Here is a 27,898-nt window from a genome sequence, read left to right as displayed (position 1 = left end):
CAAGTCCACTGCACGCAAGAAACTGTTCCAAAGGAGCCTAAAGAGATACCAATTAATGAACGTCATTGGAACTTCGGGACCCTAACGAAAGACGAACTAGAGGATTTCTGTCGTAAAGTCAGCGAATTAAATAACACGGAACCTAAGGTCCTGGCGTGGTGCGAAAAAGCATTGGGAAAGGCAAAAAATCAACTCCATCTGCGTTCCAAACGACGGCATAGTCCTCCTAGTGAAAAAGATCCCAAGAAAGGGAAAAAATAGGTCTTATGCTAATTGTGTAATTATGTTTTTAATTATACCTTTTTCGTAACCATCTGTTGTAAATATATGCAAATAATTTTACAAGCCTTAATTGTTTTTATCATGTTAAAAGTATAATTTTAGTTTTACAAAACTCCGTGTGTTCGGTTTTTCTTAAATTGTTTTTAGCCTTAAATTTTATTGGATTTTCTCCGCCTTAATGCCCCTTTGTAGATTATGAAAAGTTATTCATTACTTATTTCAAGCTATTTAATTAAATTTGAAGTTAAAGAAAAAAAATGGAAAAAAGAAATATACTCACCTTGATGCATTGTAAAGATCCAAACCTGAAAAGAAACAAAAGATTATGACATTTTTATTTTTATTTGACAAATGTTCGCGCTAAATTAAAAAATTAATAACGCGAGCATATGTAACCATGACAAGAATTTCAAATAAACAAATTCAGTATCTGTTCTTATCAGCTTAATATCTGATACGGGTCCCATCGGGGCCCAAGATATTAAACTTATTTTTGGACGGCGGCGGAGTGGTCGGAGCTTGCTCCACCTCCGCCACGGGTCGGCCTGGTATTGCAGTAAATCCGGGATCGGCCCACTTCTCTCTTGAAATCAAAAATCAAACGCTCTTATAATGGCGCACTGCGCAACACAGTATTTCCGGGAAATGTTATTTGGCTGTCTTTATATATATTTCTTTATTATAATATATTGCCCCTCTGACGTCATAAGTGGTAAAATCCTTATTGTCGAATAGTTAATAATGAAGAATCGGAAAGATTCCAGTTTTTGAATTTTCTTTTACCTAGTTATACACTCTTTTTCGCGGTATTTTCACGGAGGATAGGAAGGGAGGCGAAGTAGGAGGGATGAATGGCGGCAAGATTGCGGCAGCTACGCTACGTCTAGCCGCCATTTTTCCGAAATTTTCCCGCCGCTAAGCTTCTTACAAGGATGCTGCCGCGTTCATCCCTCCTACTTCGCCTCCCTTCCTATCCTCCTTGGTATTTTCCTGGGCGCGTCCATGCTTGGTTTTCCCCCTTTCAGTCCTCTCCTCCATTATGGATACCCAAGGAGTGGATGCTAGACTCCCCGTTTAGGGCAGAGGCAATGGCCGACGAGCGGGAGGCAAGTAAGAGGGGTAAAATAAAGGCGCGAAAAGAGGTTGTTCTGTGTTATTCCTGTGGTTTTATTCGTAACCCAAGGTTCGTAAATCGTGCATGTTCTAAGTGGTTGGCTGAAGGAACCGGTTTTCATAACGTAAATTCGCGGGTTTCGGTATGGTGGGTAGAGACAGCGCGCCCCTCATTTTTAGGTCATTGGGTTCCAGCCAAGATGTTCCGCGTAAAGAGAAAACACGAAATAAGCCCCTCTCCATTTTTTCTCTCTTCCCGTCTTCCGTGGACAGTGAGTCGCCGCCGGGGGCCCGCCGCCCGCGGCAGCTACATTACCAAGATATAAAGTGGCAAGGCTTATTTTTGGTAAGTACAAAATCATTTATTATATATTGCTCTATAATTAACTATATTTGGAATTAAACATTTTTGTTCTATTTATCTCAAAGTCATGATTATTCCTAACATTAATAGTATTAAACTTAATATGATATATCTTTTGTTAAAGTAGATTAGGAATTTATAATTTTAATATTTATAGAGGAGTTCGGATTTAAAATGTTATATTTTTTTAATAATGATCTCAAAGATCTGACTTTTGAAATGTTTGTTACTTTTTCTAAGTATCAATAAAACATGACATTAAATTTATATTGTGCCAAGGTTCATTTTTATATTTTACATAAACTACATCACCTAAAACAATTAATAGATAAAAGTTAGCTATATTATTTTGTTTAAAAAATATATCTCTGTCTCCGTTTTATTATTTAATTTCGTGGTTTGTTTTGATATTTTGTATTTTTGGGTTACTCCCCTAATCCATGCGGCTGTCCCATGATAAAACCTTCTATAAAACATTTTCCAAAAGTCCTTTTTTAGATTCAACTATTTAAATTACATTTAAGATTAAAATTTAGAACAAAAAATATATTTCACAATTAGAATTTGTTAATAAAATTTTAACTTTGGACTTCATTCCAAAACCAGAAAAGGCCATTTCAGAGTGGATTTTACCGCGGAAATGTTTTTGTTTAGAGATAAACGTTAGTTAGTTAGTTAGTTAGTTAGTTAGTTAGTTAATTAGTTAGTTAGTTAGTTAGTTAGTTAATTAGTTAGTTAGTTAGTTAGTTAGTTAGTTAGTTAGTTAGTAAGTAAGTAAGTAAGTAAGTAAGTAAGTAAGTAAGTTAGTACTATTTTAAGTACAAGCCTTAAGTAGAATAAAATGAAAACCAATTTTCTCGCCATTTTATTTTGTTCAATTTTGATACTAACATGTATTTTATTCACGGAAAGATGCTGCCAGTTGTTAAAAAAAGGCCAAGAGTTGACCGAAATAATATTATCGTCTGGGCGAACTTTTAATTGCATAAAAAAGCAGCGTCAAAATGATAGGATGAAGGTATTTTCCTGTTAAAAGACGCAAATCCCATCCCGCGAAAATAAATGAGTAGCCAACGGCACGCGGTGTTCCCAGGTGGTCTCCCTCCCAAGTACTGACCGCGCTCGACGCTGCTTAACTTCGGTGATCAGACGAGAACCGGTGTATTCAGCGTGATATGGCCGTTGCCGCTAGAGTGTAATTGATAGCGGTGGACAAGCCGCGACTAGCCAGGTCCTGGTAGGTTGGTGATCGCCGAGGGCCACCGGCTGCATGCGGCTCCAATAGAACGTTCTATACACTCTTTTTAGAAACGTTTACTGGGCGCCGATATTATCGTACAGACAACCAACGAGCAAGCCCTTTACCGCAGAAATTTCATCCCCCCCCCCCCCCAAACCAGTTTTTTCATCACCCTCCCCGTAGACTGTAAGGTGATGGCGGTCGATTGGGAAGGCGCGTTTACGAATCTATAAAATTGGTGTGGTGTGCTTTCCCCCTTTGGAGTTCGGAGGAGGTGAAGGTTTGGCCGGTTTTTCGTCTTAGAGAAATATATTTATCTGGCAAACCCGTAAGAAATTGAGAGCAGTCAATTTTTATTAGTAGCGTAGTTGCTAGCCTAGGCTTCACATATTTCCGGCTTTGCTTTCCGCGCCTTTTTTCTTATTTTAAATGATTTTTGTAATAAATGTATGATGGCAAATAAGCAAAATTCTAGAAAATACTAGTCCCAAATCCACGTGTTTAAGATGAAACTTAGATCATGAAAATATCCTTAACCCCAAACATACTTCAACACCTAGGGTGCCTCCTACAACTCCTAAAAGGTACGTCTCTAAAATATTCATATAAAGACAGGACATAAGCCGAATTCTCTTAAACCAAAGAATAACAAAAGTTGTTAGTCCTGCTGAACCAGCTCTATAGTCTGTATGAAAAGTGACCGGTTATGGTCCACTTTTATAGAACGCTCTATTCGCTTATAATAAATTTTTCCTAAATGGTCATTTAAACGCGTTTGACGTTTCACGTAGAATCTAGTACACTTAATACGTTATTTATGGTCCTATAAACCACCATTTAGATTTTTTTTCCATACGGCCCGGTAAAGTGGCCCACTCTACTGTCTCTAGCCGATGACCCCAAAAGTGCCAGTCCGGGCCTGGCGGTGTACCTCTATTTCACGGATTCAAGATATCGTCTTCTCCTTTGTTCGCGCGATGGCTACAAACGTTGTCATCTCCCACCAGGACCAACATTCGGTGACGTAATTATGAAATATTTGAAATGCTCGAATTCTCTCTTTTTACTTTGTTAAACAGTGACGGCTCCTAGCGGGTTATCGCTTCTCGGCCTTTTGGCTAAGATCAAAGTGTAGATCGCTTCTCGGCCTTTTGGCTAAGATCAAAGTGTAGTATCTGTTTTTCAATAGTTCTATACCGAGATCTTAGTCGGGGGGCGAGAAGTGTTTATACGCCTTTGAGGCGAGTCATACGTACCTGCTCGTCTATCTGCCAAGCTGCGTCGGCATTTTACACCGACCCAGATCCTGTTCCAGTTGAAGTTCCTGTTCCTGCTCCTGCGTTCCAGTCGCCGTTTGGCTCATCCCAGCGGTTCCTGAGTATCCGGTTTCCGCTTCGGCGGTCTCCACCATCGTCGCCATGCCTGCCGTGTCGTCTCTGCCGTGCAAGCCACAGTCCGGGCCTTCGTCCTCCAAGAAGGCCACGGCACGAATCAAGTTCGACGGGGTCAATGTAGAAGATTTGGCTGTAGCTCTTTTCGACTGCATTGGCCCCAAGAGCATCACCGTCTTCCAGATGCTGGCTAAATCTGAATGTCAGATTACGTTCAAGGACGCCATCTGTTATCAGAAGGCCGTAGATGCCGGTATAATTGTCGGCGACAAGCATCTAAGCATCATAGGAGTTGCAGACCCGGTGACTCAAATTACCATGAAGGATGCGCCTAGCTGGTGGGATCTACCGTTCCTGCGAGCCGCTCTGAGGAACTACTGCGAAGTGGTTTCGGAAACATGGGAAACCTTCCAGAAAGGCCCGCTTAAAGATGTCCGAAACGGAAATCGCCGCCTTGAAGTCAAGGTCAAGAGCCCAATCCCGAACCTGATGACCATCAGCGGACATCGCATTCAGCTCGTATATCAAGGTGTCCAAAGAATGTGCTTCTACTGTCGTAAAGACAGTCATCAGGTTCGGGATTGTCCTAAGAAGAAAAGAAAGGCGCCACCAGCTCCAGAAAATTCGGTCATCCAGGGCCATATTCCGGCCCCCGAAGACGCTGTCAATCTATGGAGCGAAACCACACCACCACCACAGGAAGGGGCAGCTATCACAGACGCTGCCGTCCACGAAGAACAGATGGAAGAATCTGTACCGGAAGCAGGATGTTTTGAGGGGGGTGAAGATGGCTGGAGTCTCTCTTCACCAGGATCTTCCCTAAAACCATCTGATTTGCCGCAAATGTCCAACGGCTACGCAAACGCAGTGAAGACTCCGCCACAGCACACACCTGTTCTAGAGCTCTTTCCCATTTCGAAAAACCCAGCATATGAAGAACCGATCTACGAACGAGATTGGAATTGGTCGACAATGACCGAACAGGAAATAGAGAACTTTTGCCGTCGTGCACGAAGCTTGGTCACAGAGTCACCAGAAATACTTAGATGGCGTGAAGAATCACTGACTGAAGCGCGCCTCACCTTGCAAAGTCGCAGGAAACGACCACAGACTTCCCCTTCAGAATCGCACATCAAAAAAGGGAAAAAATAGGCCCTGAATATGATATGTAAATATGTTTTTAATGACTCTTTACGTTTTATCTTTAGTTTTAATACGCTTTTAACTTTACATTATTTAAAGTTTTGATTTTGTAAATATTAAATGTCTATAGTTTAAAAAAAAAATGGTATGCTTAAATGTTATACTTACCGTATACTTACCTCGGATCCTGTTTACCCTGTAAAAATGAAAAGAAAATTGTTAAAACTAAAAAAATATGCCTAGAATGTGAAATCAAAAAAAAAAACCACTTACCTTGACCAAAACAAATCGGTGAAAAAATAACTCTTTTGTATTTTAAAATGTTTCAGTCCCGTTTATACTTGAATAATTGTAAATACTTACCTTTTAACGATAGAGGCGACGTCAGAAATTCTGGAATTTTGTGTGTAAAACAGTGTTCGCGATAATTTAAATTTTTTAATAACGCGGACACTTGTAACCATGACAACGAATTTTAAATAAACAAATTCAGTATCTGTTCTTATCAGCTTAATATCTGATACGGGTCCCATCGGGGCCCAAGATATTAAACTTATTTTTGGACGGCGGCGGAGTGGTCGGAGCTTGCTCCACCTCCGCCACGGGTCGGCCTGGTATTGCAGTAAATCCGGGATCGGCCCACTTCTCTCTTGAAATCAAAAATCAAACGCTCTTATAATGGCGCACTGCGCAACACAGTATTTCCGGGAAATGTTATTTGGCTGTCTTTATATATATTTCTTTATTATAATATATTGCCCCTCTGACGTCATAAGTGGTAAAATCCTTATTGTCGAATAGTTAATAATGAAGAATCGGAAAGATTCCAGTTTTTGAATTTTCTTTTACCTAGTTATACACTCTTTTTCGCGGTATTTTCACGGAGGATAGGAAGGGAGGCGAAGTAGGAGGGATGAATGGCGGCAAGATTGCGGCAGCTACGCTACGTCTAGCCGCCATTTTTCCGAAATTTTCCCGCCGCTAAGCTTCTTACAAGGATGCTGCCGCGTTCATCCCTCCTACTTCGCCTCCCTTCCTATCCTCCTTGGTATTTTCCTGGGCGCGTCCATGCTTGGTTTTCCCCCTTTCAGTCCTCTCCTCCATTATGGATACCCAAGGAGTGGATGCTAGACTCCCCGTTTAGGGCAGAGGCAATGGCCGACGAGCGGGAGGCAAGTAAGAGGGGTAAAATAAAGGCGCGAAAAGAGGTTGTTCTGTGTTATTCCTGTGGTTTTATTCGTAACCCAAGGTTCGTAAATCGTGCATGTTCTAAGTGGTTGGCTGAAGGAACCGGTTTTCATAACGTAAATTCGCGGGTTTCGGTATGGTGGGTAGAGACAGCGCGCCCCTCATTTTTAGGTCATTGGGTTCCAGCCAAGATGTTCCGCGTAAAGAGAAAACACGAAATAAGCCCCTCTCCATTTTTTCTCTCTTCCCGTCTTCCGTGGACAGTGAGTCGCCGCCGGGGGCCCGCCGCCCGCGGCAGCTACATTACCAAGATATAAAGTGGCAAGGCTTATTTTTGGTAAGTACAAAATCATTTATTATATATTGCTCTATAATTAACTATATTTGGAATTAAACATTTTTGTTCTATTTATCTCAAAGTCATGATTATTCCTAACATTAATAGTATTAAACTTAATATGATATATCTTTTGTTAAAGTAGATTAGGAATTTATAATTTTAATATTTATAGAGGAGTTCGGATTTAAAATGTTATATTTTTTTAATAATGATCTCAAAGATCTGACTTTTGAAATGTTTGTTACTTTTTCTAAGTATCAATAAAACATGACATTAAATTTATATTGTGCCAAGGTTCATTTTTATATTTTACATAAACTACATCACCTAAAACAATTAATAGATAAAAGTTAGCTATATTATTTTGTTTAAAAAATATATCTCTGTCTCCGTTTTATTATTTAATTTCGTGGTTTGTTTTGATATTTTGTATTTTTGGGTTACTCCCCTAATCCATGCGGCTGTCCCATGATAAAACCTTCTATAAAACATTTTCCAAAAGTCCTTTTTTAGATTCAACTATTTAAATTACATTTAAGATTAAAATTTAGAACAAAAAATATATTTCACAATTAGAATTTGTTAATAAAATTTTAACTTTGGACTTCATTCCAAAACCAGAAAAGGCCATTTCAGAGTGGATTTTACCGCGGAAATGTTTTTGTTTAGAGATAAACGTTAGTTAGTTAGTTAGTTAGTTAGTTAGTTAGTTAATTAGTTAGTTAGTTAGTTAGTTAGTTAATTAGTTAGTTAGTTAGTTAGTTAGTTAGTTAGTTAGTTAGTTAGTTAGTAAGTAAGTAAGTAAGTAAGTAAGTAAGTAAGTAAGTTAGTACTATTTTAAGTACAAGCCTTAAGTAGAATAAAATGAAAACCAATTTTCTCGCCATTTTATTTTGTTCAATTTTGATACTAACATGTATTTTATTCACGGAAAGATGCTGCCAGTTGTTAAAAAAAGGCCAAGAGTTGACCGAAATAATATTATCGTCTGGGCGAACTTTTAATTGCATAAAAAAGCAGCGTCAAAATGATAGGATGAAGGTATTTTCCTGTTAAAAGACGCAAATCCCATCCCGCGAAAATAAATGAGTAGCCAACGGCACGCGGTGTTCCCAGGTGGTCTCCCTCCCAAGTACTGACCGCGCTCGACGCTGCTTAACTTCGGTGATCAGACGAGAACCGGTGTATTCAGCGTGATATGGCCGTTGCCGCTAGAGTGTAATTGATAGCGGTGGACAAGCCGCGACTAGCCAGGTCCTGGTAGGTTGGTGATCGCCGAGGGCCACCGGCTGCATGCGGCTCCAATAGAACGTTCTATACACTCTTTTTAGAAACGTTTACTGGGCGCCGATATTATCGTACAGACAACCAACGAGCAAGCCCTTTACCGCAGAAATTTCATCCCCCCCCCCCCCAAACCAGTTTTTTCATCACCCTCCCCGTAGACTGTAAGGTGATGGCGGTCGATTGGGAAGGCGCGTTTACGAATCTATAAAATTGGTGTGGTGTGCTTTCCCCCTTTGGAGTTCGGAGGAGGTGAAGGTTTGGCCGGTTTTTCGTCTTAGAGAAATATATTTATCTGGCAAACCCGTAAGAAATTGAGAGCAGTCAATTTTTATTAGTAGCGTAGTTGCTAGCCTAGGCTTCACATATTTCCGGCTTTGCTTTCCGCGCCTTTTTTCTTATTTTAAATGATTTTTGTAATAAATGTATGATGGCAAATAAGCAAAATTCTAGAAAATACTAGTCCCAAATCCACGTGTTTAAGATGAAACTTAGATCATGAAAATATCCTTAACCCCAAACATACTTCAACACCTAGGGTGCCTCCTACAACTCCTAAAAGGTACGTCTCTAAAATATTCATATAAAGACAGGACATAAGCCGAATTCTCTTAAACCAAAGAATAACAAAAGTTGTTAGTCCTGCTGAACCAGCTCTATAGTCTGTATGAAAAGTGACCGGTTATGGTCCACTTTTATAGAACGCTCTATTCGCTTATAATAAATTTTTCCTAAATGGTCATTTAAACGCGTTTGACGTTTCACGTAGAATCTAGTACACTTAATACGTTATTTATGGTCCTATAAACCACCATTTAGATTTTTTTTCCATACGGCCCGGTAAAGTGGCCCACTCTACTGTCTCTAGCCGATGACCCCAAAAGTGCCAGTCCGGGCCTGGCGGTGTACCTCTATTTCACGGATTCAAGATATCGTCTTCTCCTTTGTTCGCGCGATGGCTACAAACGTTGTCATCTCCCACCAGGACCAACATTCGGTGACGTAATTATGAAATATTTGAAATGCTCGAATTCTCTCTTTTTACTTTGTTAAACAGTGACGGCTCCTAGCGGGTTATCGCTTCTCGGCCTTTTGGCTAAGATCAAAGTGTAGTATCTGTTTCCAATAGAACTATACAGAGATCTTAGTCGGGGGGCGAGAAGTGTATATACGCCTTTAAGGCGAGTTTACCTGCTTCGCTACCTTACCTGCTCGTTCCTGTGTCCTGGCTCCGGTTCCTGCCGCCGTATCCTGTTTCCGGTTCCTGCCGCTGTATCCTGATTCCGGTTCCTGCCGCTGTACTGTTCCAGTTTTTCCGCCACCTTGGACCCACTTTTTGAGGGGTCGCCGCCTGGCGATACCCGAAGTCATCCGGTGATCTCGACGTCAAAGCCCGTCACCATGTCTTCGTCGTCGACGAAAATGGACAAAGTAGCTTCAGCTTCGGCTTCCGCTACAGCTTGTAAGGCTGCTACAGCCCGCATCAAATTTGACGGTGTCGCCGTGGAAGAATTAGCGCTAGCTCTTTTTGACCACGTCGGCCCCAAAAATATCACCGTATTTCAAATGATTGGCAAGTCCGAAGTACAGATCACCTTCCGGGACGCAGCTAGTTATCAGAAAGCCGTGGACTGCGGAATCGTCGTCGGTGAGAAGCCGCTCGATGTTATTGGAGTAGCTGACCCTGTTACTTACCTAACAGTGAAAGACGCTCCCAGTTGGTGGGATTTGGAGGTTTTCAAGAAGGCCTTCAGAACGAGCTGTGACGTTATATCCCAGACGTGGGAGACCTATCAGAAAGGGGTCCTGAAAGACCTTCGTACCGGAACACGACGTCTCCAAGTAAAAGTCAGGGGTCCAATCCCGAACCTGATGATCATCAATGGACATCGCATACAAGTCACGTACCGGGGAGTACAGAGAATGTGCTTCTTTTGCCACAAAGACACTCATCAGGTTCGGGATTGCCCGAAAAAGAAAAACAGGGTTCGCCCGCCTCTCCAGAACACGGGCCTTGAATCCCAACTTCCGCCACCAAATGATCCAGAGAGTTCAAGACGTTCGCCATCATCCGCAGAAGATGGAGATCAGGAAATTATGGAGGCTACTGATGATCAGTTAGCGATTAACGAAGATGTACCAAGTGCAGGCGACTTCGAGGAAGGTGATGAGGGCTGGCGGTTGCTATCGCCTACGTCATCCCCCAAGGTCACCGCAGCAGCAGCCAAGGGCTATTCTGAGGCAGTTAAATCGTCACCACAGAAAGTCATAGTCTCGCCAGGATTTGCTAAAAGAGTGGCAGATTTCGAACGCAATTTTAAATGGGCGGATCTTTCCGACGCCAAACTTGATCAATTTCTTCGGGACGCCAAGGATCATGACACTACGGACCCAGATAAGCTGATCTGGCGTGAGAAAGCGCGAACGGGCGCAATGACAGAAATCCAGAGGCGGGCTAAACGTCGACAGAGTCCATCCATTGAAAAAGACCCAAAGAGAGGCAAAAAATAGTTCTTACGATAATTGTGTAAATATGTATTTATTTATATCTTTTTCGTATCTATCTGTTGTAAATATAAGTAATTATTTTTACAAGTCCAAAATGTTTTTATCGTGTAGAGTATGATTTTAACTTTACAAATGTCGTGCTTTCGGGGTTTTAATTGTTTTAGCTTTAAATGTTATTGGACTTTTTCCGTCTTATTGCCATTTTTTATGGAAAATTATTTGTTATTTACCCAAAGATATTTATTTAAATTTAAAAAGAAAAAAGAAATATACTTACCTGACCGCATTGTACAAAAGAACTAAACCTGGAAAAAAGATCAGAGAATCAGACACCATTTTTTTTGACAAATGTTCGCGCTAAATTAAAATATTAATAACGCGAACATATGTATCAATGACAAGAATTTAAATAAACAAATTCAGTATCTGTTCTTATCAGCTTAATATCTGATACGGGTCCCATCGGGGCCCAAGATATTAAACTTATTTTTGGACGGCGGCGGAGTGGTCGGAGCTTGCTCCACCTCCGCCACGGGTCGGCCTGGTATTGCAGTAAATCCGGGATCGGCCCACTTCTCTCTTGAAATCAAAAATCAAACGCTCTTATAATGGCGCACTGCGCAACACAGTATTTCCGGGAAATGTTATTTGGCTGTCTTTATATATATTTCTTTATTATAATATATTGCCCCTCTGACGTCATAAGTGGTAAAATCCTTATTGTCGAATAGTTAATAATGAAGAATCGGAAAGATTCCAGTTTTTGAATTTTCTTTTACCTAGTTATACACTCTTTTTCGCGGTATTTTCACGGAGGATAGGAAGGGAGGCGAAGTAGGAGGGATGAATGGCGGCAAGATTGCGGCAGCTACGCTACGTCTAGCCGCCATTTTTCCGAAATTTTCCCGCCGCTAAGCTTCTTACAAGGATGCTGCCGCGTTCATCCCTCCTACTTCGCCTCCCTTCCTATCCTCCTTGGTATTTTCCTGGGCGCGTCCATGCTTGGTTTTCCCCCTTTCAGTCCTCTCCTCCATTATGGATACCCAAGGAGTGGATGCTAGACTCCCCGTTTAGGGCAGAGGCAATGGCCGACGAGCGGGAGGCAAGTAAGAGGGGTAAAATAAAGGCGCGAAAAGAGGTTGTTCTGTGTTATTCCTGTGGTTTTATTCGTAACCCAAGGTTCGTAAATCGTGCATGTTCTAAGTGGTTGGCTGAAGGAACCGGTTTTCATAACGTAAATTCGCGGGTTTCGGTATGGTGGGTAGAGACAGCGCGCCCCTCATTTTTAGGTCATTGGGTTCCAGCCAAGATGTTCCGCGTAAAGAGAAAACACGAAATAAGCCCCTCTCCATTTTTTCTCTCTTCCCGTCTTCCGTGGACAGTGAGTCGCCGCCGGGGGCCCGCCGCCCGCGGCAGCTACATTACCAAGATATAAAGTGGCAAGGCTTATTTTTGGTAAGTACAAAATCATTTATTATATATTGCTCTATAATTAACTATATTTGGAATTAAACATTTTTGTTCTATTTATCTCAAAGTCATGATTATTCCTAACATTAATAGTATTAAACTTAATATGATATATCTTTTGTTAAAGTAGATTAGGAATTTATAATTTTAATATTTATAGAGGAGTTCGGATTTAAAATGTTATATTTTTTTAATAATGATCTCAAAGATCTGACTTTTGAAATGTTTGTTACTTTTTCTAAGTATCAATAAAACATGACATTAAATTTATATTGTGCCAAGGTTCATTTTTATATTTTACATAAACTACATCACCTAAAACAATTAATAGATAAAAGTTAGCTATATTATTTTGTTTAAAAAATATATCTCTGTCTCCGTTTTATTATTTAATTTCGTGGTTTGTTTTGATATTTTGTATTTTTGGGTTACTCCCCTAATCCATGCGGCTGTCCCATGATAAAACCTTCTATAAAACATTTTCCAAAAGTCCTTTTTTAGATTCAACTATTTAAATTACATTTAAGATTAAAATTTAGAACAAAAAATATATTTCACAATTAGAATTTGTTAATAAAATTTTAACTTTGGACTTCATTCCAAAACCAGAAAAGGCCATTTCAGAGTGGATTTTACCGCGGAAATGTTTTTGTTTAGAGATAAACGTTAGTTAGTTAGTTAGTTAGTTAGTTAGTTAATTAGTTAGTTAGTTAGTTAGTTAGTTAATTAGTTAGTTAGTTAGTTAGTTAGTTAGTTAGTTAGTTAGTTAGTTAGTAAGTAAGTAAGTAAGTAAGTAAGTAAGTAAGTAAGTTAGTACTATTTTAAGTACAAGCCTTAAGTAGAATAAAATGAAAACCAATTTTCTCGCCATTTTATTTTGTTCAATTTTGATACTAACATGTATTTTATTCACGGAAAGATGCTGCCAGTTGTTAAAAAAAGGCCAAGAGTTGACCGAAATAATATTATCGTCTGGGCGAACTTTTAATTGCATAAAAAAGCAGCGTCAAAATGATAGGATGAAGGTATTTTCCTGTTAAAAGACGCAAATCCCATCCCGCGAAAATAAATGAGTAGCCAACGGCACGCGGTGTTCCCAGGTGGTCTCCCTCCCAAGTACTGACCGCGCTCGACGCTGCTTAACTTCGGTGATCAGACGAGAACCGGTGTATTCAGCGTGATATGGCCGTTGCCGCTAGAGTGTAATTGATAGCGGTGGACAAGCCGCGACTAGCCAGGTCCTGGTAGGTTGGTGATCGCCGAGGGCCACCGGCTGCATGCGGCTCCAATAGAACGTTCTATACACTCTTTTTAGAAACGTTTACTGGGCGCCGATATTATCGTACAGACAACCAACGAGCAAGCCCTTTACCGCAGAAATTTCATCCCCCCCCCCCCCCAAACCAGTTTTTTCATCACCCTCCCCGTAGACTGTAAGGTGATGGCGGTCGATTGGGAAGGCGCGTTTACGAATCTATAAAATTGGTGTGGTGTGCTTTCCCCCTTTGGAGTTCGGAGGAGGTGAAGGTTTGGCCGGTTTTTCGTCTTAGAGAAATATATTTATCTGGCAAACCCGTAAGAAATTGAGAGCAGTCAATTTTTATTAGTAGCGTAGTTGCTAGCCTAGGCTTCACATATTTCCGGCTTTGCTTTCCGCGCCTTTTTTCTTATTTTAAATGATTTTTGTAATAAATGTATGATGGCAAATAAGCAAAATTCTAGAAAATACTAGTCCCAAATCCACGTGTTTAAGATGAAACTTAGATCATGAAAATATCCTTAACCCCAAACATACTTCAACACCTAGGGTGCCTCCTACAACTCCTAAAAGGTACGTCTCTAAAATATTCATATAAAGACAGGACATAAGCCGAATTCTCTTAAACCAAAGAATAACAAAAGTTGTTAGTCCTGCTGAACCAGCTCTATAGTCTGTATGAAAAGTGACCGGTTATGGTCCACTTTTATAGAACGCTCTATTCGCTTATAATAAATTTTTCCTAAATGGTCATTTAAACGCGTTTGACGTTTCACGTAGAATCTAGTACACTTAATACGTTATTTATGGTCCTATAAACCACCATTTAGATTTTTTTTCCATACGGCCCGGTAAAGTGGCCCACTCTACTGTCTCTAGCCGATGACCCCAAAAGTGCCAGTCCGGGCCTGGCGGTGTACCTCTATTTCACGGATTCAAGATATCGTCTTCTCCTTTGTTCGCGCGATGGCTACAAACGTTGTCATCTCCCACCAGGACCAACATTCGGTGACGTAATTATGAAATATTTGAAATGCTCGAATTCTCTCTTTTTACTTTGTTAAACAGTGACGGCTCCTAGCGGGTTATCGCTTCTCGGCCTTTTGGCTAAGATCAAAGTGTAGTATCTGTTCCCAGCTATTTCGCTGAAGTCTTGGCCGAAAGGCCGTTAAGCGAGTTTCCCAGCTTTCCAGCTAGTTCCTGAGATGCTGACTTACCTGCCGGTATCCTGTCGTGCCTGTTCCTGTTCCTGCTCTTGAAGTTGCCGCTGCTGTTTCCGGTTCCGTTGCTGTTCCTGATTCCGCTGCTGTTCCTGTTCCTGGTCCTGGTTCGGCTGCTACTTACCTGTCGCTGCTAGTTCCTGGTCTCCTCGCCGACGCCTCTCGGGGATCGCCCTCTGGTGGTTCCTGGGTCCGTCTCCCGTTGTCTCTTGACGTCCGCAGTGGTGGTAGCCATGCCCCCTGCTTCGTCCAAGATGCCTGTCTTGTCCGCTGATCTGAAAAAGAATTCTGCGAGAATCAAGTTTGAAGATGTTCCAGTTGACGATCTGGCTTCGGCCCTTCTCAACCACATCGGCCAGCAATGCATTGAGGTTTTCCAGCTAATTGGAAAATCTGAAGTGCAAATCACGTTCAAAGATGTTGAAAGTTTTCAAAAGGCTGTCGACTCCGGAGTCATTGTCGGAGACCGTCATTTGGATGTCATGAGTATCGTAGACCCTGTCCGCTACATCACTGTTCAAGGAGTTCCAAGCTGGTGGGCCCTGTCAATTCTAAAGACAGCCCTCCGTATCCACTGCGATGTCCAATCGGAGACATGGGAGACCTTCCAGAAGGGGCCTCTAAAGGGCCTCAAGACCGGCACGAGACGCTTGGCCGTTAAATTTAAGTCTGCCATCCCGAACCTCATGACAATCCAAGGTCAACGCATCCAAATCACGTACGAGGGCGTGCACAGGATGTGCTTCTATTGCCGCAAGGACAGCCACCAGGTGCGTGACTGTCCGAAGAAACGGCAAAAGGTTCTCTCAGCTGGGGAGCCGAATAGGGAGTCACCACCCGAAAGCGACGGACCAAATGGGGAAGACGCTGATGGCGGTGCTCCGGAGTCCAAAGTCGGAGACGAAGTGGGGGAGATCCCGGACCGGCCAGGTCAGAAACCTAGCGACAATACGGCTCAAGAGAGCGATACAGTAGAGCATCACCCATCCGATGCATCCGTCTACAAAACAAGCAGACACTGCACCGAGCTTATATGGACTAAAGAGGACGAAGACTACCTTAAGAAGTTTTTGCCTAATGATTTCGAAAAATACGTGGCGGCACTGAGCACCTATAACGACTTATCATCGGCTAGGAGGCTTTTCTTGATCAAGCGAGCCACAGCCTTAAGAAAGACAATTAACAAAAGACGTCAGAGTTCCTCCCCAGGGGATAAAGCCAGGACTGAAAAGAGGGTTAACATCGAAAGCAAGACCGCGGCCGACGCTGTTAAAGCGCAAACCAGTGCCGAGGTGTACGATGACTATGTAACGTATTGATTTTTAGGAATTTTTTATATTTCGCGTTTTTCGGAAATATAAATTAAATGGTTTACTACGCTTATTGTTTTTTAGTTACATTGTAAATAGTAAAGTCTGAAGGAGTTTTAAATTTATTGTACTTACCTGAATTTTACAAACATAATACCTGTTAAAAAGAAAAACCATAGTTATACTTACCTTTTTTGACTACTCTGTAAAGAGAAAATTGTATTAGTGTTTTTTGAACATTTGACCTGCTTCTTCCGCGATAATTTAACTTTAATTTAACCGCGGAAAAATGTATTTATGACAAGAATTTAAATAAACAAATTCAGTATCTGTTCTTATCAGCTTAATATCTGATACGGGTCCCATCGGGGCCCAAGATATTAAACTTATTTTTGGACGGCGGCGGAGTGGTCGGAGCTTGCTCCACCTCCGCCACGGGTCGGCCTGGTATTGCAGTAAATCCGGGATCGGCCCACTTCTCTCTTGAAATCAAAAATCAAACGCTCTTATAATGGCGCACTGCGCAACACAGTATTTCCGGGAAATGTTATTTGGCTGTCTTTATATATATTTCTTTATTATAATATATTGCCCCTCTGACGTCATAAGTGGTAAAATCCTTATTGTCGAATAGTTAATAATGAAGAATCGGAAAGATTCCAGTTTTTGAATTTTCTTTTACCTAGTTATACACTCTTTTTCGCGGTATTTTCACGGAGGATAGGAAGGGAGGCGAAGTAGGAGGGATGAATGGCGGCAAGATTGCGGCAGCTACGCTACGTCTAGCCGCCATTTTTCCGAAATTTTCCCGCCGCTAAGCTTCTTACAAGGATGCTGCCGCGTTCATCCCTCCTACTTCGCCTCCCTTCCTATCCTCCTTGGTATTTTCCTGGGCGCGTCCATGCTTGGTTTTCCCCCTTTCAGTCCTCTCCTCCATTATGGATACCCAAGGAGTGGATGCTAGACTCCCCGTTTAGGGCAGAGGCAATGGCCGACGAGCGGGAGGCAAGTAAGAGGGGTAAAATAAAGGCGCGAAAAGAGGTTGTTCTGTGTTATTCCTGTGGTTTTATTCGTAACCCAAGGTTCGTAAATCGTGCATGTTCTAAGTGGTTGGCTGAAGGAACCGGTTTTCATAACGTAAATTCGCGGGTTTCGGTATGGTGGGTAGAGACAGCGCGCCCCTCATTTTTAGGTCATTGGGTTCCAGCCAAGATGTTCCGCGTAAAGAGAAAACACGAAATAAGCCCCTCTCCATTTTTTCTCTCTTCCCGTCTTCCGTGGACAGTGAGTCGCCGCCGGGGGCCCGCCGCCCGCGGCAGCTACATTACCAAGATATAAAGTGGCAAGGCTTATTTTTGGTAAGTACAAAATCATTTATTATATATTGCTCTATAATTAACTATATTTGGAATTAAACATTTTTGTTCTATTTATCTCAAAGTCATGATTATTCCTAACATTAATAGTATTAAACTTAATATGATATATCTTTTGTTAAAGTAGATTAGGAATTTATAATTTTAATATTTATAGAGGAGTTCGGATTTAAAATGTTATATTTTTTTAATAATGATCTCAAAGATCTGACTTTTGAAATGTTTGTTACTTTTTCTAAGTATCAATAAAACATGACATTAAATTTATATTGTGCCAAGGTTCATTTTTATATTTTACATAAACTACATCACCTAAAACAATTAATAGATAAAAGTTAGCTATATTATTTTGTTTAAAAAATATATCTCTGTCTCCGTTTTATTATTTAATTTCGTGGTTTGTTTTGATATTTTGTATTTTTGGGTTACTCCCCTAATCCATGCGGCTGTCCCATGATAAAACCTTCTATAAAACATTTTCCAAAAGTCCTTTTTTAGATTCAACTATTTAAATTACATTTAAGATTAAAATTTAGAACAAAAAATATATTTCACAATTAGAATTTGTTAATAAAATTTTAACTTTGGACTTCATTCCAAAACCAGAAAAGGCCATTTCAGAGTGGATTTTACCGCGGAAATGTTTTTGTTTAGAGATAAACGTTAGTTAGTTAGTTAGTTAGTTAATTAGTTAGTTAGTTAGTTAGTTAGTTAATTAGTTAGTTAGTTAGTTAGTTAGTTAGTTAGTTAGTTAGTTAGTTAGTAAGTAAGTAAGTAAGTAAGTAAGTAAGTAAGTAAGTTAGTACTATTTTAAGTACAAGCCTTAAGTAGAATAAAATGAAAACCAATTTTCTCGCCATTTTATTTTGTTCAATTTTGATACTAACATGTATTTTATTCACGGAAAGATGCTGCCAGTTGTTAAAAAAAGGCCAAGAGTTGACCGAAATAATATTATCGTCTGGGCGAACTTTTAATTGCATAAAAAAGCAGCGTCAAAATGATAGGATGAAGGTATTTTCCTGTTAAAAGACGCAAATCCCATCCCGCGAAAATAAATGAGTAGCCAACGGCACGCGGTGTTCCCAGGTGGTCTCCCTCCCAAGTACTGACCGCGCTCGACGCTGCTTAACTTCGGTGATCAGACGAGAACCGGTGTATTCAGCGTGATATGGCCGTTGCCGCTAGAGTGTAATTGATAGCGGTGGACAAGCCGCGACTAGCCAGGTCCTGGTAGGTTGGTGATCGCCGAGGGCCACCGGCTGCATGCGGCTCCAATAGAACGTTCTATACACTCTTTTTAGAAACGTTTACTGGGCGCCGATATTATCGTACAGACAACCAACGAGCAAGCCCTTTACCGCAGAAATTTCATCCCCCCCCCCCCCCAAACCAGTTTTTTCATCACCCTCCCCGTAGACTGTAAGGTGATGGCGGTCGATTGGGAAGGCGCGTTTACGAATCTATAAAATTGGTGTGGTGTGCTTTCCCCCTTTGGAGTTCGGAGGAGGTGAAGGTTTGGCCGGTTTTTCGTCTTAGAGAAATATATTTATCTGGCAAACCCGTAAGAAATTGAGAGCAGTCAATTTTTATTAGTAGCGTAGTTGCTAGCCTAGGCTTCACATATTTCCGGCTTTGCTTTCCGCGCCTTTTTTCTTATTTTAAATGATTTTTGTAATAAATGTATGATGGCAAATAAGCAAAATTCTAGAAAATACTAGTCCCAAATCCACGTGTTTAAGATGAAACTTAGATCATGAAAATATCCTTAACCCCAAACATACTTCAACACCTAGGGTGCCTCCTACAACTCCTAAAAGGTACGTCTCTAAAATATTCATATAAAGACAGGACATAAGCCGAATTCTCTTAAACCAAAGAATAACAAAAGTTGTTAGTCCTGCTGAACCAGCTCTATAGTCTGTATGAAAAGTGACCGGTTATGGTCCACTTTTATAGAACGCTCTATTCGCTTATAATAAATTTTTCCTAAATGGTCATTTAAACGCGTTTGACGTTTCACGTAGAATCTAGTACACTTAATACGTTATTTATGGTCCTATAAACCACCATTTAGATTTTTTTTCCATACGGCCCGGTAAAGTGGCCCACTCTACTGTCTCTAGCCGATGACCCCAAAAGTGCCAGTCCGGGCCTGGCGGTGTACCTCTATTTCACGGATTCAAGATATCGTCTTCTCCTTTGTTCGCGCGATGGCTACAAACGTTGTCATCTCCCACCAGGACCAACATTCGGTGACGTAATTATGAAATATTTGAAATGCTCGAATTCTCTCTTTTTACTTTGTTAAACAGTGACGGCTCCTAGCGGGTTATCGCTTCTCGGCCTTTTGGCTAAGATCAAAGTGTAGTATCTGTTTCTTCTGCGACCAGGAGGGACATACGGCGTCCGCATGCGAGGCAAAAAAGGCCAGAAAGGAAGCAACCGAGAGGTCCGAGCACGTCCAGGAAGGGGAAAGCTTGGAAACCCAAGAAAAGATTGTGGCACCCAAGGAGCAAGAGCTCGCAACGGTATCAGCGGAATTGGCGGACCCACCCAGCGACCACCAGGAACCCCAGCCCAAGAAACGCAGCAACAGTACATATGTCCATCCGCAACAACTAGAGAAATTAAAGAACTATTCACAGGCAGAACTACGAGATTTTAGGGAATTCCTCGAGACTACCGAAACAATAGGCGACCGCAGGAAACAAGTGTATTTCGCGCTGATGAACAAGGAACAGGAAAAATTCTCCAAAAGACGAATGACCAACTCTCCAGGGAAATCAATAAAGAAAGGCAAGACAGAAGACGTTGAGAAGACATTCGCTAGCGCCACCAAAACCACACCGGAGCAAGATCTTTACGCAGATTACGTTACATACTGAATTTTTTAATTTTACTCAAATGTTTTAAAACCTGAAAAAATAGAAAAAAAGAAAACAAATACTTACCTTGATCGTATATGAACTTGGACACTCCTAGAAATTAGAAAATGTAAATACTTGATTTTTTTAGCTTATCCGACTTTGTTCGCGCTAATTTAACTAATTAAAAACGCGAACAAATATAACAAATGTAAAAATGTAAATATGTAAAATCAAACGAAGCTTTTAATAAACAATTAAAAGTATCTGTTCTTATCAGCTTAATATCTGATACGGGTCCCATCGGGGCCCAAGATATTAAACTTATTTTTGGACGGCGGCGGAGTGGTCGGAGCTTGCTCCACCTCCGCCACGGGTCGGCCTGGTATTGCAGTAAATCCGGGATCGGCCCACTTCTCTCTTGAAATCAAAAATCAAACGCTCTTATAATGGCGCACTGCGCAACACAGTATTTCCGGGAAATGTTATTTGGCTGTCTTTATATATATTTCTTTATTATAATATATTGCCCCTCTGACGTCATAAGTGGTAAAATCCTTATTGTCGAATAGTTAATAATGAAGAATCGGAAAGATTCCAGTTTTTGAATTTTCTTTTACCTAGTTATACACTCTTTTTCGCGGTATTTTCACGGAGGATAGGAAGGGAGGCGAAGTAGGAGGGATGAATGGCGGCAAGATTGCGGCAGCTACGCTACGTCTAGCCGCCATTTTTCCGAAATTTTCCCGCCGCTAAGCTTCTTACAAGGATGCTGCCGCGTTCATCCCTCCTACTTCGCCTCCCTTCCTATCCTCCTTGGTATTTTCCTGGGCGCGTCCATGCTTGGTTTTCCCCCTTTCAGTCCTCTCCTCCATTATGGATACCCAAGGAGTGGATGCTAGACTCCCCGTTTAGGGCAGAGGCAATGGCCGACGAGCGGGAGGCAAGTAAGAGGGGTAAAATAAAGGCGCGAAAAGAGGTTGTTCTGTGTTATTCCTGTGGTTTTATTCGTAACCCAAGGTTCGTAAATCGTGCATGTTCTAAGTGGTTGGCTGAAGGAACCGGTTTTCATAACGTAAATTCGCGGGTTTCGGTATGGTGGGTAGAGACAGCGCGCCCCTCATTTTTAGGTCATTGGGTTCCAGCCAAGATGTTCCGCGTAAAGAGAAAACACGAAATAAGCCCCTCTCCATTTTTTCTCTCTTCCCGTCTTCCGTGGACAGTGAGTCGCCGCCGGGGGCCCGCCGCCCGCGGCAGCTACATTACCAAGATATAAAGTGGCAAGGCTTATTTTTGGTAAGTACAAAATCATTTATTATATATTGCTCTATAATTAACTATATTTGGAATTAAACATTTTTGTTCTATTTATCTCAAAGTCATGATTATTCCTAACATTAATAGTATTAAACTTAATATGATATATCTTTTGTTAAAGTAGATTAGGAATTTATAATTTTAATATTTATAGAGGAGTTCGGATTTAAAATGTTATATTTTTTTAATAATGATCTCAAAGATCTGACTTTTGAAATGTTTGTTACTTTTTCTAAGTATCAATAAAACATGACATTAAATTTATATTGTGCCAAGGTTCATTTTTATATTTTACATAAACTACATCACCTAAAACAATTAATAGATAAAAGTTAGCTATATTATTTTGTTTAAAAAATATATCTCTGTCTCCGTTTTATTATTTAATTTCGTGGTTTGTTTTGATATTTTGTATTTTTGGGTTACTCCCCTAATCCATGCGGCTGTCCCATGATAAAACCTTCTATAAAACATTTTCCAAAAGTCCTTTTTTAGATTCAACTATTTAAATTACATTTAAGATTAAAATTTAGAACAAAAAATATATTTCACAATTAGAATTTGTTAATAAAATTTTAACTTTGGACTTCATTCCAAAACCAGAAAAGGCCATTTCAGAGTGGATTTTACCGCGGAAATGTTTTTGTTTAGAGATAAACGTTAGTTAGTTAGTTAGTTAGTTAGTTAGTTAGTTAATTAGTTAGTTAGTTAGTTAGTTAGTTAATTAGTTAGTTAGTTAGTTAGTTAGTTAGTTAGTTAGTTAGTTAGTAAGTAAGTAAGTAAGTAAGTAAGTAAGTAAGTAAGTTAGTACTATTTTAAGTACAAGCCTTAAGTAGAATAAAATGAAAACCAATTTTCTCGCCATTTTATTTTGTTCAATTTTGATACTAACATGTATTTTATTCACGGAAAGATGCTGCCAGTTGTTAAAAAAAGGCCAAGAGTTGACCGAAATAATATTATCGTCTGGGCGAACTTTTAATTGCATAAAAAAGCAGCGTCAAAATGATAGGATGAAGGTATTTTCCTGTTAAAAGACGCAAATCCCATCCCGCGAAAATAAATGAGTAGCCAACGGCACGCGGTGTTCCCAGGTGGTCTCCCTCCCAAGTACTGACCGCGCTCGACGCTGCTTAACTTCGGTGATCAGACGAGAACCGGTGTATTCAGCGTGATATGGCCGTTGCCGCTAGAGTGTAATTGATAGCGGTGGACAAGCCGCGACTAGCCAGGTCCTGGTAGGTTGGTGATCGCCGAGGGCCACCGGCTGCATGCGGCTCCAATAGAACGTTCTATACACTCTTTTTAGAAACGTTTACTGGGCGCCGATATTATCGTACAGACAACCAACGAGCAAGCCCTTTACCGCAGAAATTTCATCCCCCCCCCCCCCCAAACCAGTTTTTTCATCACCCTCCCCGTAGACTGTAAGGTGATGGCGGTCGATTGGGAAGGCGCGTTTACGAATCTATAAAATTGGTGTGGTGTGCTTTCCCCCTTTGGAGTTCGGAGGAGGTGAAGGTTTGGCCGGTTTTTCGTCTTAGAGAAATATATTTATCTGGCAAACCCGTAAGAAATTGAGAGCAGTCAATTTTTATTAGTAGCGTAGTTGCTAGCCTAGGCTTCACATATTTCCGGCTTTGCTTTCCGCGCCTTTTTTCTTATTTTAAATGATTTTTGTAATAAATGTATGATGGCAAATAAGCAAAATTCTAGAAAATACTAGTCCCAAATCCACGTGTTTAAGATGAAACTTAGATCATGAAAATATCCTTAACCCCAAACATACTTCAACACCTAGGGTGCCTCCTACAACTCCTAAAAGGTACGTCTCTAAAATATTCATATAAAGACAGGACATAAGCCGAATTCTCTTAAACCAAAGAATAACAAAAGTTGTTAGTCCTGCTGAACCAGCTCTATAGTCTGTATGAAAAGTGACCGGTTATGGTCCACTTTTATAGAACGCTCTATTCGCTTATAATAAATTTTTCCTAAATGGTCATTTAAACGCGTTTGACGTTTCACGTAGAATCTAGTACACTTAATACGTTATTTATGGTCCTATAAACCACCATTTAGATTTTTTTTCCATACGGCCCGGTAAAGTGGCCCACTCTACTGTCTCTAGCCGATGACCCCAAAAGTGCCAGTCCGGGCCTGGCGGTGTACCTCTATTTCACGGATTCAAGATATCGTCTTCTCCTTTGTTCGCGCGATGGCTACAAACGTTGTCATCTCCCACCAGGACCAACATTCGGTGACGTAATTATGAAATATTTGAAATGCTCGAATTCTCTCTTTTTACTTTGTTAAACAGTGACGGCTCCTAGCGGGTTATCGCTTCTCGGCCTTTTGGCTAAGATCAAAGTGTAGTATCTGTTCTTATCAGCTTAATATCTGATACGGGTCCCATCGGGGCCCAAGATATTAAACTTATTTTTGGACGGCGGCGGAGTGGTCGGAGCTTGCTCCACCTCCGCCACGGGTCGGCCTGGTATTGCAGTAAATCCGGGATCGGCCCACTTCTCTCTTGAAATCAAAAATCAAACGCTCTTATAATGGCGCACTGCGCAACACAGTATTTCCGGGAAATGTTATTTGGCTGTCTTTATATATATTTCTTTATTATAATATATTGCCCCTCTGACGTCATAAGTGGTAAAATCCTTATTGTCGAATAGTTAATAATGAAGAATCGGAAAGATTCCAGTTTTTGAATTTTCTTTTACCTAGTTATACACTCTTTTTCGCGGTATTTTCACGGAGGATAGGAAGGGAGGCGAAGTAGGAGGGATGAATGGCGGCAAGATTGCGGCAGCTACGCTACGTCTAGCCGCCATTTTTCCGAAATTTTCCCGCCGCTAAGCTTCTTACAAGGATGCTGCCGCGTTCATCCCTCCTACTTCGCCTCCCTTCCTATCCTCCTTGGTATTTTCCTGGGCGCGTCCATGCTTGGTTTTCCCCCTTTCAGTCCTCTCCTCCATTATGGATACCCAAGGAGTGGATGCTAGACTCCCCGTTTAGGGCAGAGGCAATGGCCGACGAGCGGGAGGCAAGTAAGAGGGGTAAAATAAAGGCGCGAAAAGAGGTTGTTCTGTGTTATTCCTGTGGTTTTATTCGTAACCCAAGGTTCGTAAATCGTGCATGTTCTAAGTGGTTGGCTGAAGGAACCGGTTTTCATAACGTAAATTCGCGGGTTTCGGTATGGTGGGTAGAGACAGCGCGCCCCTCATTTTTAGGTCATTGGGTTCCAGCCAAGATGTTCCGCGTAAAGAGAAAACACGAAATAAGCCCCTCTCCATTTTTTCTCTCTTCCCGTCTTCCGTGGACAGTGAGTCGCCGCCGGGGGCCCGCCGCCCGCGGCAGCTACATTACCAAGATATAAAGTGGCAAGGCTTATTTTTGGTAAGTACAAAATCATTTATTATATATTGCTCTATAATTAACTATATTTGGAATTAAACATTTTTGTTCTATTTATCTCAAAGTCATGATTATTCCTAACATTAATAGTATTAAACTTAATATGATATATCTTTTGTTAAAGTAGATTAGGAATTTATAATTTTAATATTTATAGAGGAGTTCGGATTTAAAATGTTATATTTTTTTAATAATGATCTCAAAGATCTGACTTTTGAAATGTTTGTTACTTTTTCTAAGTATCAATAAAACATGACATTAAATTTATATTGTGCCAAGGTTCATTTTTATATTTTACATAAACTACATCACCTAAAACAATTAATAGATAAAAGTTAGCTATATTATTTTGTTTAAAAAATATATCTCTGTCTCCGTTTTATTATTTAATTTCGTGGTTTGTTTTGATATTTTGTATTTTTGGGTTACTCCCCTAATCCATGCGGCTGTCCCATGATAAAACCTTCTATAAAACATTTTCCAAAAGTCCTTTTTTAGATTCAACTATTTAAATTACATTTAAGATTAAAATTTAGAACAAAAAATATATTTCACAATTAGAATTTGTTAATAAAATTTTAACTTTGGACTTCATTCCAAAACCAGAAAAGGCCATTTCAGAGTGGATTTTACCGCGGAAATGTTTTTGTTTAGAGATAAACGTTAGTTAGTTAGTTAGTTAGTTAGTTAGTTAGTTAATTAGTTAGTTAGTTAGTTAGTTAGTTAATTAGTTAGTTAGTTAGTTAGTTAGTTAGTTAGTTAGTTAGTTAGTTAGTAAGTAAGTAAGTAAGTAAGTAAGTAAGTAAGTAAGTTAGTACTATTTTAAGTACAAGCCTTAAGTAGAATAAAATGAAAACCAATTTTCTCGCCATTTTATTTTGTTCAATTTTGATACTAACATGTATTTTATTCACGGAAAGATGCTGCCAGTTGTTAAAAAAAGGCCAAGAGTTGACCGAAATAATATTATCGTCTGGGCGAACTTTTAATTGCATAAAAAAGCAGCGTCAAAATGATAGGATGAAGGTATTTTCCTGTTAAAAGACGCAAATCCCATCCCGCGAAAATAAATGAGTAGCCAACGGCACGCGGTGTTCCCAGGTGGTCTCCCTCCCAAGTACTGACCGCGCTCGACGCTGCTTAACTTCGGTGATCAGACGAGAACCGGTGTATTCAGCGTGATATGGCCGTTGCCGCTAGAGTGTAATTGATAGCGGTGGACAAGCCGCGACTAGCCAGGTCCTGGTAGGTTGGTGATCGCCGAGGGCCACCGGCTGCATGCGGCTCCAATAGAACGTTCTATACACTCTTTTTAGAAACGTTTACTGGGCGCCGATATTATCGTACAGACAACCAACGAGCAAGCCCTTTACCGCAGAAATTTCATCCCCCCCCCCCCCCAAACCAGTTTTTTCATCACCCTCCCCGTAGACTGTAAGGTGATGGCGGTCGATTGGGAAGGCGCGTTTACGAATCTATAAAATTGGTGTGGTGTGCTTTCCCCCTTTGGAGTTCGGAGGAGGTGAAGGTTTGGCCGGTTTTTCGTCTTAGAGAAATATATTTATCTGGCAAACCCGTAAGAAATTGAGAGCAGTCAATTTTTATTAGTAGCGTAGTTGCTAGCCTAGGCTTCACATATTTCCGGCTTTGCTTTCCGCGCCTTTTTTCTTATTTTAAATGATTTTTGTAATAAATGTATGATGGCAAATAAGCAAAATTCTAGAAAATACTAGTCCCAAATCCACGTGTTTAAGATGAAACTTAGATCATGAAAATATCCTTAACCCCAAACATACTTCAACACCTAGGGTGCCTCCTACAACTCCTAAAAGGTACGTCTCTAAAATATTCATATAAAGACAGGACATAAGCCGAATTCTCTTAAACCAAAGAATAACAAAAGTTGTTAGTCCTGCTGAACCAGCTCTATAGTCTGTATGAAAAGTGACCGGTTATGGTCCACTTTTATAGAACGCTCTATTCGCTTATAATAAATTTTTCCTAAATGGTCATTTAAACGCGTTTGACGTTTCACGTAGAATCTAGTACACTTAATACGTTATTTATGGTCCTATAAACCACCATTTAGATTTTTTTTCCATACGGCCCGGTAAAGTGGCCCACTCTACTGTCTCTAGCCGATGACCCCAAAAGTGCCAGTCCGGGCCTGGCGGTGTACCTCTATTTCACGGATTCAAGATATCGTCTTCTCCTTTGTTCGCGCGATGGCTACAAACGTTGTCATCTCCCACCAGGACCAACATTCGGTGACGTAATTATGAAATATTTGAAATGCTCGAATTCTCTCTTTTTACTTTGTTAAACAGTGACGGCTCCTAGCGGGTTATCGCTTCTCGGCCTTTTGGCTAAGATCAAAGTGTAGTATCTGTTCCCAGCTATTTCGCTGAAATCTTGGCCGAAAGGCCGTTAAGCGACGTTTACGCTTCTCAGCCTGTTCCTGCGATGCTGACTTACCTGCCGGTACTCTGACGTCTCTGTTCCTGTTCCTGTTTCTGCCGCTGCTGTTTCCGGTTCCTCTGCTGGTCCTGTTTCCGCTGCTGTTCCTGGTCCTGGTCCTGCTGACACTTACCTGTCGCTGCTGATCCTGGTCTCCACGCTGTATCCTGACTTGGCTGTTTCCTGCCACTGCTGCTTGACGCTGTTCCTTCCTGGGACTTGCCTTCATCCGACGATCCTCCCATAGCCATCATGGCTATGGAGGTGAAAAAACGCACTGCTCACCTTCAGGTCGACGCTGGATTCCTGGACGTCGCTCGGACCTTCCACGATAAGCTCGGCAG

At 40.8% G+C, this 27,898-nt stretch overlaps 8 non-coding genes and 9 pseudogenes across 8 annotated transcripts; 11 read left to right on the top strand and 6 right to left on the bottom strand.

Moving 5' to 3' along the window:
• Positions 1-685: 685 nt before the first annotated feature.
• LOC149938564 (U2 spliceosomal RNA) lies at positions 686-864 on the top strand (annotated as a pseudogene).
• A 1,963-nt stretch (positions 865-2,827) lies between these two features.
• On the bottom strand, positions 2,828-2,946 carry LOC149938563 (5S ribosomal RNA). The gene has a single exon (XR_016482071.1). It is a non-coding gene; the product is annotated as a 5S ribosomal RNA (ribosomal RNA).
• A 1,188-nt stretch (positions 2,947-4,134) lies between these two features.
• On the top strand, positions 4,135-4,272 carry LOC149938562 (U2 spliceosomal RNA; annotated as a pseudogene).
• Positions 4,273-6,005: 1,733 nt separating this feature from the next.
• Positions 6,006-6,181, top strand: LOC149938561 (U2 spliceosomal RNA; annotated as a pseudogene).
• A 1,971-nt stretch (positions 6,182-8,152) lies between these two features.
• On the bottom strand, positions 8,153-8,271 carry LOC149938560 (5S ribosomal RNA). The gene has a single exon (XR_016482070.1). It is a non-coding gene; the product is annotated as a 5S ribosomal RNA (ribosomal RNA).
• Positions 8,272-9,421: 1,150 nt separating this feature from the next.
• Positions 9,422-9,559, top strand: LOC149938559 (U2 spliceosomal RNA; annotated as a pseudogene).
• A 1,693-nt stretch (positions 9,560-11,252) lies between these two features.
• On the top strand, positions 11,253-11,431 carry LOC149938558 (U2 spliceosomal RNA; annotated as a pseudogene).
• Positions 11,432-13,398: 1,967 nt separating this feature from the next.
• Positions 13,399-13,517, bottom strand: LOC149938557 (5S ribosomal RNA). The gene has a single exon (XR_016482069.1). It is a non-coding gene; the product is annotated as a 5S ribosomal RNA (ribosomal RNA).
• Positions 13,518-14,668: 1,151 nt separating this feature from the next.
• LOC149938556 (U2 spliceosomal RNA) lies at positions 14,669-14,771 on the top strand (annotated as a pseudogene).
• Positions 14,772-16,400: 1,629 nt separating this feature from the next.
• Positions 16,401-16,592, top strand: LOC149938555 (U2 spliceosomal RNA). Its single transcript, XR_016481676.1, has one exon. It is a non-coding gene; the product is annotated as a U2 spliceosomal RNA (small nuclear RNA).
• A 1,959-nt stretch (positions 16,593-18,551) lies between these two features.
• Positions 18,552-18,670, bottom strand: LOC149938554 (5S ribosomal RNA). The gene has a single exon (XR_016482068.1). It is a non-coding gene; the product is annotated as a 5S ribosomal RNA (ribosomal RNA).
• A 1,151-nt stretch (positions 18,671-19,821) lies between these two features.
• LOC149938553 (U2 spliceosomal RNA) lies at positions 19,822-19,933 on the top strand (annotated as a pseudogene).
• A 660-nt stretch (positions 19,934-20,593) lies between these two features.
• On the top strand, positions 20,594-20,773 carry LOC149938552 (U2 spliceosomal RNA; annotated as a pseudogene).
• A 1,967-nt stretch (positions 20,774-22,740) lies between these two features.
• On the bottom strand, positions 22,741-22,859 carry LOC149938551 (5S ribosomal RNA). The gene has a single exon (XR_016482067.1). It is a non-coding gene; the product is annotated as a 5S ribosomal RNA (ribosomal RNA).
• A 1,151-nt stretch (positions 22,860-24,010) lies between these two features.
• Positions 24,011-24,202, top strand: LOC149938550 (U2 spliceosomal RNA). The gene has a single exon (XR_016481504.1). It is a non-coding gene; the product is annotated as a U2 spliceosomal RNA (small nuclear RNA).
• A 1,971-nt stretch (positions 24,203-26,173) lies between these two features.
• Positions 26,174-26,292, bottom strand: LOC149938549 (5S ribosomal RNA). Its single transcript, XR_016482066.1, has one exon. It is a non-coding gene; the product is annotated as a 5S ribosomal RNA (ribosomal RNA).
• A 1,151-nt stretch (positions 26,293-27,443) lies between these two features.
• On the top strand, positions 27,444-27,587 carry LOC149938548 (U2 spliceosomal RNA; annotated as a pseudogene).
• Positions 27,588-27,898: the final 311 nt, after the last annotated feature.

This window comes from Leiobunum rupestre, chromosome 6 (genome assembly GCF_980474605.1).
Source record: "Leiobunum rupestre chromosome 6, qqLeiRupe1.1.hap1, whole genome shotgun sequence".
In the NCBI taxonomy this organism is placed as follows: domain Eukaryota; kingdom Metazoa; phylum Arthropoda; class Arachnida; order Opiliones; family Sclerosomatidae; genus Leiobunum; species Leiobunum rupestre.
The sequence above is the reverse complement of the archived record's forward strand: the minus strand, read 5'-3'. Positions and strand labels throughout refer to the sequence as shown.